The following is an 8,263-nucleotide window of genomic DNA, read 5'->3' as shown; positions in this document are numbered from 1 at the left end:
CATCTTTAATATCAAATCAGCATGTTCTTTACCATCAAAATTAACCTTCTCCGAAGATGGAAGAGGTAATAAATCAATAGGTGCATGAGGTAAGAAACCATACACAACTTCAAAAGGGCACATTTTAGTAGTAGAATGCAACGAATGGTTACAAGAAAATTCAATATGAGGCAAGCATTCTTCCCATATTTTCAGGTTTTTCTTCAAAACAGTCGTAAGCATAGTAGACAATGATCTATTGACTACTTCAGTTTGTCCATCAGTTTGGGGGTGATATGTAGTACTAAAAAAATAGTTTTCTCCCCAACTTGGCCCATAAACATCTCCAAAAGTGGCTAAGAAATTTAGCATCACGATATGAAACAATCGTATTTGGCACACCATGCAAGCGAATAATTTTACGAAAGAAGAAATCAGCCACATTAGCACCATCATCACTTTTATGACATGGTATAAAGTGTGCCATTTTTGCAAATCTGATCACGACAGCAAATATGATATCCCTCCCCTTCTTTGTTCGAGGTAAACCTAAAACGAAGTCCATAGATATATCCTCCCAAGGAACACTAGGTACATGCAAAGGCATATATAAACCATGAGGACTGAGTCGTGACTTAGCTTTTTGACATGTCGTGCAACTAGCAACAAAACACTCAACATCCCGTCGCATCTTTGGCCAAAAGAAATGTGTAGCAAGTACGTCCTCCGTCTTCTTTACGCCAAAGTTTCCCATCAATCATCCTCCATGCGCCTCCTATAATAACAAAAGACGAACGGAGCTAGCTGGAATGCATAGCTTGTTAGCAGGGAACACAAATCAATCATTAATGATGAACTTGTTCCATGTTCTCCTTTCTTTACAATTCTCTGACACATCTTTAAAATCAGCATCATGCACATGTTGATCTCTGATGGTCTCCAAACGAAATATTTTAAAGTCAAGTTGTGAAAGCATAGTATAACGATGAGACAATGCATCAGCAATAACGTTTTCTTTACCCTTCTTGTGTTTAATGACGTATGGGAAAGTCTTAATGAATTCAACCCATTTAGCATTAATACGGTCCAGTCTTGCTTGACTTTTAATATGTTTCAAAGATTCGTGATCAGAATGTATGACAAATTCTTTGGGGCATAAATAATGTTTCCATGTTTCCAAAGTCCGAACAAGAGCATATAATTCCTTATCATAAGTAGAATAATTCAGACTAGGTCCACTCAATTTTTTCAGAAAAGTATGCAACAGGTTTACCATCTTGTAATAACACACCTCCTAATCCAAATCCACTAGCATCACATTCAAGCTCAAAAGACTTATTAAAATTAGGAAGTTGGAGTAAAGGAGCATGTGTTAACTTATCTTTCAAAACCCTGAAGGCTTCTTCATGTGCGGTACCCCAAGCATAAGGCATATCCTTCTTTGTAAACTCATTGAGAGGTGCAGCAATGGTACTGAAATCACTCCCAATAGCTTCAATCTTGGCTTTATCAACTTCAATTCCCTCAGGAGTAAAAACATAGCCAAGAAAAGATACTCGGTCGGTGCAAAAGGTGCACTTCCCAAGGTTACCAAAAAACGTGCATCGCGTAGAGCAATAAAAACAACACGCAAATGATCCAAGTGTTCCTCCAAAGATCTACTATAAATCAGTATATCATCAAAGTAGACTACCACAAATCGTCCAATGAAAACACGTAAAACCTCATCCATTAATCTCATGAAAGTGCTAGGTGGATTAGTTAACCCAAAAGTCATAACTAACCACTCATATAAGACAAACTTAGTTTTAAATGTTGTTTTCCATTCATCTCCCAATTTCATGCGAAGTTGATGGTATCCACTACGCAAATCAACTTTGTAGAAAATTGTAGAGCCACTTAATTCATCAAGCATATCATCTAGCCTGGGAATAGGATGACGATAACGAAGAGTAACATTATCAATGCCTCTACAATCAATACACATACGTGATGTACCATCCTTTTTCGGCACTAGAATAATAGGAACAACACAAGCACTACAGGAATCACCTTCTTTGCCGTCTGCCATCACAGACGGCAAAGAAAATACCACAGACGGCAAAGATTGTCATGGCCGGCAAAATTTCTGCGTCAGCCTACGACGGCATAGGACCTTCTTTGTCGTCTGCCCGCGCAAGGCGGACGGCAAAGCTCTTGAGACGACAGCCGACACGCGTTGCCTCCGTTAGGGGTTAACGGAGCCTTTGCCGTCTGCCTCCCCGTCCATCTTTGCCGTCTGCCTCCCCGTCCATCTTTGCCGTCTGCCTTCTCCTCCCCTCCCCTCCCCCTCCATCTTTGTCGTCTGCCTCCACGTCCATCTTTGCCGTCTGCCGGGGTCCTCCCCTCCCCCCTCTCTCCACTCTTTGTCGTCTGCCTCCTCCTCCCCCCTCCTCTGTTCCCTCTTCTTTGCCGTCTGCCCCCTGGAGGCTGACGACAAAGAGACTATATGGCTAGCTGCTACTGCCCAGGTTGCACAGCTGGGCGCCACGTGGCACCTTTGCCCTCGGTTGGCAGACGGCAAAGGCCTTTGCCGTCAGCTGGCAGACGGCAAAGAGCCTATATTGTCACATTTTTGTTTATTTTTTCTATTTCACAGCACATATACATATAATTCATAGCACATATATGATAAATAGGTCACAACACATATATGATATACATATAAAGCTCATCAATGCCATTTGTTCATCAACGTACATCCCATATATCAAAAGAACCAACACATACAAAGTTTCATCCATATATACATACATATAGTTGCACATATATTGTTCATCCATATATACATATACATATAGTTCCACATTGTTCATCAACTCAAATAAAAACGGAAACTAAAGCACTCCAACGCCAGCTTCCATGCATGTAGTACATCCAATCTGCAAAATGGGAATAAGAAAGTCAGAATAAGAAGAACAACAACATATATATGACAAATAAGCTAAATTGAAGAAGAAAGAGAAGAAGCAAGAGGAGAACAAGGAGAAGAAAAACAAGAAGGAGGAGGAGGAGGAGGAGGAGGGGAAGGGGAAGGAGAAGGAGAAGGAGGAGGAGAAGAAGGAGAGAAGAAGAAGGAGAAGAAGGAGGGCTCCTTCTCCTTCTCCTCCTCCTTCTCCTTCTTCTTCTCTTCTCCTCCTCCTCCTTCTTCTTCTCCTTCTCCTTCTCTTCTTCTTCTCTTCTTCTTCTTCTTCTTCTTCCTTCTCCTTCTTTTTGAGCTAAATGGGCTAATTATGTCATTTTAGAGGAAAACAAGCTAAGTATATAACATTCATGAGCTAACCAAGGTTCTTATGCCATTTTGAGCTTATTATGGTATTTTGGAGCTAAATGGGCTAATTATGTCATTGTTGGGTTAATTAAAGCAAGGATAATATGAAAGAGGAGAAGAAAGAGGAGGAGGAGGAGAAGAAGAAGAAATCAAGAAGAAGGAGGAGAAGGAGGAGGAGGAGAAGGATAGAAGGTCCTTGGCCTTCTCCTCCTCCTCCTCCTCCTCCTTCTCCTTCTTCTCTTCTTCTTCTTCTTTCTTTTCATTTTGCCTATTTCTTCTCCTCTTCTCTTCTTGTTGGAGCTAAATTACCTAATTATGTCTTTTTTGAGCTAAATGGGCTAATTATCCCATTTTAGAGGAAAACAAGTTAAGTATATAATATTAATGAGCTAACCAAGGTTCTTATGCCATTTTGAGCTTATTATGGTATTTTCGAGCTAAATGGACTAATTATGTCATTGTTTGGGAAATTAAAGCAAGGATAATATGAAAGAGGAGAAGAAAGAGGAGGAGGATGAGAAGAAGAAGAAATCAAGGAGGAGAAGGAGGAGGAGGAGGAGGAGGAGAAGGACTAGAAGGTCCTTGGCCTTCTCCTCCTTCTCCTCCTCCGCCTCCTCCTCCTCCTCCTCCTCCTCCTCCTTCTCCTCCTTCTCCTTCTTCTCTTCTTCTTCTTCTTCTTCTTCTTCTTTCTTTTCATTTTTCCTATTTCTTCTCCTCTTGTTGGAGCTAAATTACCTAATTATGTCTTCTTGGAGCTAAATGGGCTAATTATATCATTTTAGAGGAAAACAAGCTAAGTTTGGAGGAGAAACTTACCGTAGTGGTCATCAAGGAGGAGAAACACCACGGTTGCTCGCGCCGGCTTCGTTTGGAGATGGTTGCCCTGGAGAAGGGTCGTGCGATGCCGCTCGGGAGTTATTCTGCAGAAAAGATATTTTGCAATGTCTGAGTTAGCATGATGACACTCAATTATTAATACTAGTTTATAATGAAACTCACCGTGCCAATCGAAGAGAAGACGGGCATTGGCGGAGGGACTTGACCGCTCTTCTCGCACAGACCCTGAAGAGTGGGTCGTATTAGTTAGTATTGAAACAGACATTACACACATGATTTGGCTAATGTGAAAAAAAACATACCACAAAAAGCTCGTACATGGCCCGTTGACCCGCCTCATTCCGGGCCCTCTCCTCCTCAAGCAATCGTGCCGTGGTCTGGTCCCTCTCATCAAGAGCAGCCTGAAGAGCAGCCTGGCTTACCAATCTCTCTTTCTCAAGAGCAGCCTGGTTTGCCGCTCTCTCTTTCTGAAGAGCAGCCTGAAACACCATTCCTCGTTACCACAGTAATGATCTATGGTGACACACATAATGAAATGGATGAAAGTGTTCTTAGTCCGTACAACTAACCTCGATGGCAAGTTCGACTGGTCGTGGACGACGCGTTATCTCAGGACAGCTGCTCGACTGGCGCGCCTTGATCTCCGGAAGAGTGAGTGGACAACGTATTATCCCATCTCCAATGGCTATCGAGCCATGGGGCCTCCCGCCACCAGATATCATCACCAGCTCTGGATCCAAAGGTTCCTGGCTAGGGTTAAAGTCATCCCCTTTCGTAGCCTTCCCCGCGTCCCTGTATGCCACGAGCTTCTGGTGGGATGATATGTTGGTGAAGTTATTGGGATCATCCAGGTCAGACTCAGAGAATGCCTTCGCCTTCTTGTACGAGGCAGTATGGGCCATGCCATAAAGGTCGTACAAGTGTGGCATCTCAGTCTTATTGTGATGCGCCTAAAAGAGAGGAACAAAATATTAGCATCAAGAATGAATTGCATGAATCATGAAGCAAATCACATACCCAGTTTCGTCCAAACTGAAGTAAGTTGGCGCTGCCTTGATGGTGTGGCACACCAACCATTTGGCTACGCCGATCCTTCGCATTCTCGTGGACGGCTCGCCAGCTGCCTATGCACCACTCATCAACCAACGCCTCCCAACAATCCATCTTATCCGCACACCATCTCGGGGGCACCTATAAGTTATTAGAAAGAATTTTCAGCGCTACGCCTATGAATGAAATCAAGAAAACTACGTAGAAGGACTTAAGAATAGGTAATTACCTTCATGTATTGCTCCTTCTTCAGAAACTTTCCGCGGCAATCCTTCTTCTCCTTCTTAATACCACGCGTGGCGTAGTAATCTCGAATAGCCTGCGGCCGAGCCTCATGGCGCAAGTTCTGTAGTAACCGCCTACACTCGACCTCGAGAACCCTGGCCGCCTCCTCCTCATATCCATCCTCACACCTATAGAAGGTCTGCAATCAAACGTGAAAACACCGATTAGTACAATAATTAGGTATATTGTTAATTTTAGATTCTGTAAAAGGATAATTTACCCAAAAGCTCTTGATCACCATCTCGGCCCTCGAGTGGCACAAGACACCATCTATAATCTCCTCCGGCGGGGCCTGCGCAGCCTGGTAGTGCTCCGAGGTAAATCCTAGTGTAGGAACCTGACCCTCACCACGCAACGTGACAAACCCCGGGAAATTTGTCCGGCAAAGCACACCAAGGATGGAGTTCGGCCTGCGGACTCCAAGAGGGTGTACCCATCCCCTGCAGTATGATAAGGTCAGTGCATTAGATATTTGAACAAACTTGAAGGCAAAAGCTAAAAAAAGGGTGAATGTACTTACCTATCTCCTTCAGGTTTAATCACCGGCCTCTGCTCGCGGGTAGCCGGGGCGACCGGGAGACGTGTACTACCACGCTTGTACACGGTGGCCCCGTCCACCTGCACATCGCCCTCACTATCCATAAGCTCATCCCCGCCATCCCCGCCCCCTGAGCCACCCGGACCCTCGGTCCAATCCGGCAACTCGGTACGATCCGGCCAAGGCTCCCATCCGGGCCTCTCCACGTCGGGTGAAGCCTCCAGAACCGTAGTCTCCTCCGGCTGCTCCTGGGCCGAATGCACCTCAACCCGAGGCTGCTCATGGACCGGAGTCTCATGGGACGAATGCCCGTGAACACCAGGCTCCTGGACCGGAGTCCCCGTAGCCTCCTCCGCAAACGGGTCGACCAGACTAGTCCTATGCTCTGGTGAATGAGCTGGGGGTGGTGGCGAGGACGGCTCAACAGTCCTCCTGGATCTTCCGCGGCCACCACCTCTCCTTGTACCCTTCCCCTTCCTCCCTACCCGACCAGCACCTCTCCCAGTGGGCAATGCCGCCGGCTGGTGTCGAAAGACTGTCTGCCAAGGCTCTACGGAGAGATAGGGGTGGAAGGGAAGTACCACCCCTCGTGCGGGGCGCCTGGGAAGAACCCGTCGAGTGCTCTGGACCCACGCCCACCATCTTTCAACACCTGCCATGATAAAGATTAAAAGAAATTAGTACAACTTAAAAAAATTGAATGACTGACATGAATAATAATATGTACATGAATAATAAAGATTAAAATATATATAATTTAAGTTGTGAATCTTACAAACTAATGATCATCATCGATAAATGCATCATCATCATCACTATCACGCATGTCTTCATGAAGGACGTGCTCATCGGGTTCAACGGCGTGAAGTTGTGAAAGGCCTTACTTTAAACGTTGAAGCATTGAGAGGTCATCCGCATCAGTAACCTCTACGAGTTCCAGGTCTTCTGGTTCCGGCTCTGGGCTGGAGTCGGATTCATTGTTGCTGTCTACTTCCATGTTCTTGGATGAAGCACAGCGGTTCTTGAAACGTTTCTTGGAAAGACGTGCTTCTTGGAAGAATTCTCCATCATATGTGTCTGGGTTAATGTGAGGTTCATAATCCTGTTCATTTGGGAGAGGTGGTCTGACATGTGGCGGCACTTCATAAACAACATACCAACCTTCCAGATTCTTATCCGTTTGGCATGCCCACGGTAGATAGAAAACTTGGGTCTCCTGTTGAGCCGTAATATAGACATCGGGAACATCTAAATGGGTGTTTGGATTGATTTCGACTAGTCCTATATGTTCATGAGTCCTTCTAGTCTTTTTCGGCTGGAACCAATAACATTTGAAGACTACGACGTTCGGTGGGTTTTCACCATAGAATTGAAGTTCATAAATTGCTTCAACTCTTCCATAATACTCGATAACACCTTCGCCGATAGCAGAGACACCACAATTTGTAGATTTCCAGTCGGGCATAGATAGCTCTTTGCCAAAGGTACGAAAGAGATACCCGTTGATGTTGTATTTCTCAAATGAACAGACCTTACAGTCAAAACCATTAGCGACTTGTCTCAATTCGGCGTCCATAGACTCTGAATTAGCCTACAAGTTTAATACAAAACGGTTGTTGCATTAGCCGCAAGTTAGACCAAGAATGAAATGGTCCATTATTGATAATTACCGTTTGTTTGAACCAAGAGATGAAACCGGGATAGCCGCCTCCTGTCTTTGACAGAAGCTCATACTCTTCGACGGAATCATTTTCGATCACCGCTCCATCCGAGAATTTGACGATGTAACGGCTGTTTGAAATATCCGGGAATAAGAGCAGTTCAAATGAATTAGAAGTTACGGGAAAATGTGCCGAGAACTCACTCGATGTACGACCGCACTTCTGTTAGGTTGTTGAAGATATACAACGAAATGTTCCGCCATTCTTCGATATCCAACATTATTGGTTTCGAAGCACCGGCTGAGCTTCCCTTTGAATAGGCTGAGGTTGGACCCACCTTTTTTAGGGTCTCCATCATTGTGCCGAGGCTTCGGATTATGCAAATGATGATTTTTGGCTTCGTAGTGTGGTGTCACAAAGTTTGCCACCTCCTCAGTAATGAATGCTTCAGCCATCGATGCTTCAGTTCTACGCTTATTTTTACATTTAGCTCGAAGGGTCTTCTGCATCCTCTCAGTTGCATAGCACCAACGATCTTGCACGGGCCCACCCAATCTTGCCTCGATCGGTAGATGTAAAATCAAATGCTGCATTGGATTAAAG

Source organism: Hordeum vulgare, chromosome 5H (genome assembly GCF_904849725.1).
Source record: "Hordeum vulgare subsp. vulgare chromosome 5H, MorexV3_pseudomolecules_assembly, whole genome shotgun sequence".
In the NCBI taxonomy this organism is placed as follows: domain Eukaryota; kingdom Viridiplantae; phylum Streptophyta; class Magnoliopsida; order Poales; family Poaceae; genus Hordeum; species Hordeum vulgare.
The sequence above is the reverse complement of the archived record's forward strand: the minus strand, read 5'-3'. Positions refer to the sequence as shown.